General features: G+C 41.5%; 1 long non-coding RNA gene across 2 annotated transcripts in view; it reads right to left on the bottom strand.

Annotated features, from left to right (window-relative positions):
- Positions 1-345: 345 nt before the first annotated feature.
- The window catches only part of LOC113458406, a 33,675-nt gene continuing 28,053 nt past the window's right edge, over positions 346-5,967 (bottom strand). The window contains exons 1-3 of one of the 2 annotated variants that reach the window (XR_003378794.1): positions 4,858-5,935; positions 594-720; positions 346-410 (exon numbers count right to left, since the gene is read on the bottom strand). This is a non-coding gene — a long non-coding RNA (uncharacterized LOC113458406). Of the gene's footprint in view, positions 411-593; positions 721-4,857; positions 5,936-5,967 lie in introns of those variants that run through there. The other variant, XR_003378793.1, reaches the window with a different exon arrangement.

Below are 5,967 nucleotides of genomic sequence, written 5' to 3'. Positions count from 1 at the left end.
GTAGAAGGCTTTGTATATATACTTATCATCTCTTCAATGCGTATAACTCTTGTAATATGAGTAACAAAAAATAAATGGATTGGCAGATCTACAGAAGAGCTTTCATGGTGCTATGATTCAAATGGTGATATCTATTTAGGCATTGTTTTCTTGGCTTGTATCTTAGAAGAATGACTTGCAAATGCAATTCAACTACCTGCAATTGAGGTATATGGATTAGTGAGACTTTACTAATCATCAATACACTTAAAGCCATGCTTATTAACACTGTTGCTTTTGTGTAAAGCTTCCAGGACACATTAAAGTTTCATCAGAGGCACACTGTTATTAGCTTGCACAGGAAAATTACCTTTCATGTCTTCTAGAAATTTGACAATGTTCTTTAATATTATGGTTTTCCCAAATGTATCCTAAAATAGAGTACCAGAAAATGTATGTTACATTATTGAAAATTGTGCAAAATTTAAGTTACTATCTTCCATGAACCTTAGAACTATTTATTCACCTCATTCTTCTTTCTCAGATAACAGATTATCAAAAACCAAGAAACAGTTGTCCCCTTATTTGGAAACAAAAAGGAAATTCATTTTTACCTACAGTAGCGAGGTTCCTGTAGGTCTCCAGCATCACATCTTTGTAAAGAGTCTTCTGGGAAGCATCCAGCAAATTCCACTCTTCCCAAGTGAAGTTGATATGCACATCATCATAGGTCACAGCCTTCTAAAATATCCCATACAAGTGTACAACAGAAAGCATGATACTGACAACATTGTAAATGTATACTTCTTTGAGAGTATAGTCATATGATTCTGGTATTTCATCTCTTATTCCATGACATAACATTATAGTGTAATCACTAAGTCACTTTAGACGAAAACTGGAGGGTCAACTCTGTTGTTTCTGTACCCTTTGAATGGGACATCACCTTACAAGAGATATGTCTATTAACAGAGAAAAAAGTAACCAGATCAGCAGTACAGAGTACACATAATAAAAATTGTATGAAGAGTTACTAACTACAAAAAGAAAAAATAAGATGGACAAACTGGGTGTATTGTACCTTTAAGCACAGCACTCAGAAAGCACAGGTGGGTATATTTGTCTCTGAGTTGAATGCCAGTCAAGTCTATGCAATCAGGTCCAGGACAGGTGGAAGTACACATTAAGACCCTGTCTCCATTGCAAAAATCAGTAAAGCAAACAAAACAGATAGAAAGAACTCAAGAGGTTTTTACTGAAGTTCCTACAAATATATTCACTCCAGTTCTGTGTTCACCTTCCCGAAATCTGACATGCTCCAACTTAAACTGTTACACGAATGACATTTTGCAAAAAGAAACTCCATGTTTAAGCAGTTACAAATGGACAAAGAGAAACATTAGCAATATAAATGTTGGCCATAACTAATCAACACAGGCCTGGAGAGATGGCTGAGCAGTGCTGAGCTCTTGCTGGATAGGCAGGGCTAGGAGGCAAAGAGAATAAATGGGAGGAATAATCTGGGAAGAAAAACAGGAAGAAGTAAGAGAAGGAGAGGACAACAGGGGTCATCACCCAGTTACACAGCAAGCTATAGAGGAAGAAATAAAGAAAGGAATACAGAAGAGAGAAAGATAAAAAGCCCAGAGGGAAGAGGTACATTGGATAATTTAAGAAAAGCTGAGTCAAAACAAGCCAAGCCAAGGTCAGACATGTATAAGAAAAAATAAGTCTCTGTGTGTAAGATTTATTTAAGAACTGGGTGGCAGGCCCTCAAAAGAGAAAAGAGTAAAAGAAACAACCAACACCACCAGGCTTCAATCCTCAGAGCTTCATGCAATCAACTCTCACTGTCTCCTCACTGAGCTTCTGATTCTGCCAAACACAGATGCCTGCAATAATGGTAAACTGTAACCATATACTAAAAATCTATGATCTTAAATTTTGATTCTTTCTTGTTTCCAAGAGCAACACATAGGGGTGATGCTGAAACGTGTGATTTCTTAATTGTGAAGGACACTAACGAGCAGCAATACACTTAAAGTATTTGAAAATAAGACCAAAAAGTGATTTTTAAAAATGATAGGAGCCGGGCGATGGTGGCGCACACCTTTAATCCCAGCACTCGGGAGGCAGAGGCAGGCGGATCTCTGTGAGTTCTAGACCAGCCTGGTCTACAGAGCTAGTTCCAGGACAGGCTCCAAAGCCACAGAGAAAGCCTGTCTCGAAAAACCAAAAAATAAATAACTAAATAAATAACTAAATAACTAAATAAATAAATATGATAGGAATAATGAATTTTTAAGATTAGATAAAACTTTACTATATTGACTTTGAAAAAGAGTAGGCCCTTCCCTAGAAGAGGGGATACATTAATAAGAGACAGGTTGATGGTGCCCATATACATATGTTGGCTGCTGAGATCTGTAACCTGACATATAGAGTTACAGTCAATGGCCTGTTTCTCAAATCTCTGAGCTGACATGACTGTGTCAAGCAAGATCAATCATATCTGCAGAGGATAGCTGCCTAATTGCAAATTCAATATTAATTAGTTCAAGATAACCTTCCCAATCTATACACCCACACAATCTGGTCTGTATTCAGTCACATGACATTCATTAAAACATGCTGGGAAATTACAAAATCACTATCCCTATTAAAATCGGGCCCTTTTTCATAGTGGTGGCTCCAACAGCTGATTGCCTATGCTGTGCCCCCCCACAGTGCACAAAATAATCTATTCTTCCTATTGTGGTCTGAGGACAGAAGAAATGCTCTGTTTTCATATGCAAATCCTTTCCCTGCAACTGCACCGAATAGTCAACTACGTGACTCAAATGTGTAATTTTAAAACTGTGAGGTGGTACAGTCTTTTAATTTAAGAATTTTGAAAGTGTAATATAGAGAACAGCAAGGTCATTGCCCTGGACAGCAACAGAACAAGGCCACCTAAGTCAACATAAGAGAAGTTGTCTCAGAAACAAGTTTTCTAATAGGATGGAAATGCAACTGTTGTAGAACTAATATGCCTTTCCAATGACAAATCACTTCACACACCTAGGAGATTAATACAGAAAACTCTGTTTAATGATGGCATGCATCCATCTCTGGCTAATGCCCAAAGAGGAGCCAGCTACACAGATTTTGCATTCCACATAGGCTGTTATCCTTAAGTATCCTTTAGGGTCAGGCTCCAGTTTACTCTTTGAACAACTGAAATAGAAACAGGCACTTTGCCGGCTAGACATTTAGGCAGATAGGAGAGTTACAAAACAAAAACATTGCCAGAATAATTTCTAAAGTATACCAGTGAGCTGAAACAGCAGTCCACTCTTCAGTGACAGGGTTCTGAGGAAATCACAGGGGATGACAAAGATAGGACAAGTAGAAGGTAAGAAACATAAAAGCTAGGGTCGGGAGGTCTTGCAGAGGGTATGTCCCAAGAACAGGATTTTCCCGGGTGCTGGTGGCACACGCCTTTAATCCCAGGGCTCAGGAAGCAGAAGCAGGTGGATCCCTGTGAGGCCAGCCTGGTCTACAGAGTGAGTTCCAAGATAGTTAGGACTAACCCACAGAGAAATCTTGTCTCAAAAACAAAAAACCAACAACAAAAAGAAAGAATAGCATCTTATATCTTACATCTTCTAGGGGGGGATGGAAGGAAATGGGACAATTTTATGAAGTCAGTAGAAACTATCACATGATGGGACAAATTTAGGAGGAAGTTAGTCAAACAATTCTACACAAGGAGAACACAGGGTATCTCAAGAACTTTACTAAGTGCAGAGTGGCCTTGGGGACTAAAAATCAAAGCTCCATATGCTGGGAAGACTGGGTTTCTCAGGACCTGAAGCAACCCCTCCACAAAGGACTTAGCCCCAGACCATTACCAGCTCTTCCAAACACATTCCTGGCTTTAGAGAAGGAGCTGTGTTTTATTATCAATACATCAGGTCCTTAGGGAATGCTCCCAAGAACGTTCTTTCTCCCTGCCTGAGGTCCTAAATGAAAGCCTTAATTGATCAGGTCAGTCCTTATCACAACAGTGTTTTACTTTTCATATATTTGTCACCTGATGTCATATTGCCCATCTGTCAGAACTGTGCTTTTCTCAAAAAGAAAACAGAAACACCAGGCCTTAAGGTTGGCTGGGACCCTGTAATGCCTCCTTGCACAGCTTGTTAGAGGCCTTTTCTTTGATATGGGGATTGGCCTCGAGACTGGTTGTGAATCAGAGGTGGCTTCTTTGTAATGGTTTGGAGCTACATATCTGGACATAATGAACAATGTGTGCCCTAGCATCCAAATCTCTACCAGCCCTGATTTACATACACTTAATCTTTTGAGTGTTTTAAAGACAGTCTTCCATCAGCTAAATTCTACTTTGTGAGACTTAACTATTTTCTAAGCATTAGTAAAATCTTTTATATCTCTAATTCTACTCTTGTACATTAAGACAGCGCTACACAACACGTGAGATGCCTTTGATAACCTCCGCAAACTTAAATATAAACGGGGATTATTTGTAAAGGTGAAATGCAAAGTGCTCAATGTCGAGAAGATACTGCAGCATGTAGGCCTCTACGAGTTTGGCAACTTGTTTCCATGAATGCATGAAGCCTGTAGAAATTGACTAGAAAGACGTTTGTACACACAGCTCCCTGCTCCCAACTCTCTAAGCAAATTAAGCCCACAGAGCAGAGTTATTCAGAGCCCTGCCCGCAGTTCCACGAATTAGCAAGAACTGCATGGGACTTCACAACACAGGGAATCTGGCAGCAGGTTCCCACCCACATCCAGGGAGAATGCATCCTTGCGTCTCCCGCACCTCACCCTCTGCCCCTCCCCATCTGGAGACAGCTTTCCCTAGCTCACCATGTTGTGGCTCCCCAGGTCGCCAAAACTCTTAAGCTCATCCTATCCCTGCAGTGACAGCAGCTCCACAGCATACTAAACCACTGGCGCCAGCTCCTCTTCAAAGCCAAACCTGAAACCGGGTGCCCGGAAGAGCCCTGCACGACTTCTGACTGGCAAGTCATCTGGAGGGTCTGATTGGCTAGTGAGGCCTGAGTGACAAAAACACCTCCCACAGGGCTATTGTGTGCTTAAAGGCACAGCACAGTGGTTTCTGGTCATTCCACACCAGTCAAAGATCTTTTCTAGCTCGGCCAATATATGCATTTCAATAGCACTTGCCCCTGGCTCCCAAGCAGATGCAGACTTCTTTCACTCCGTAGGAACTTTCCCTTTTTCCTACTGAACACAACTTGGCTAGCTAGCTTTTACAGTACACTGTATTAGGTGGGCGGAGAGATTTCCTGCCCCACAGGGGGAAGGGTGCCCAGAATATTAACAGGTAGAGAGTTTTAAGGTCACAAAAGGAGATGTTTGTTCTCTGGTTTCACGGTGAGGTCAGATGAACTCAAGCTACTTTTTACCTGGTTGTCATAGCAATTTCAGACAACCATGAAAAGCAGACCAGATCTCAAACAATAGGTATTTTCCCCATCAGAACGCTGGATGACAGCTCCATGGGTTTATGAGTTTTATTCCTGAAATTCAGAGCAGATTCCAGCAAATGAAAAATAATAAAGAGAGTAGTGTTCATGGAAATTTGGATACGTAAGGAATAACAGAGCCAGGGAGAATGTCTTTATGAGCACTGCTGTTATCCAGTACATTCCTCCATGGACTGGTGCATAAAAACATGCAGCTGCAATATTCAAGATTCTCCACATGAACAGGACTGGTAGAATGACTCTCACCATTCCCTGTATTGTCTCTGCCTCCCTAGTTCTCCCTGGTTCCTATTCGCTCTGAAACAGCCATGCAGCCTCTGGGACTCACTGGTCCCGCCCACCTCCCTTGTCCACTAGTGTGGCCTGCACTTCAGTTAGGAAGCCAGGCACTTTGGGGTGGCTGAGGACGTAGCCAGCTGACTCCAAGGCAAGTGGGGTGTGTCCCTGCCTCCGCAGGAGCCAGAAG

Source organism: Microtus ochrogaster, unplaced genomic scaffold, assembly GCF_000317375.1.
Source record: "Microtus ochrogaster isolate Prairie Vole_2 unplaced genomic scaffold, MicOch1.0 UNK20, whole genome shotgun sequence".
Classification (NCBI taxonomy): Eukaryota; Metazoa; Chordata; class Mammalia; order Rodentia; family Cricetidae; genus Microtus; species Microtus ochrogaster.
This window is presented reverse-complemented; position numbering and strand designations above follow the sequence as displayed.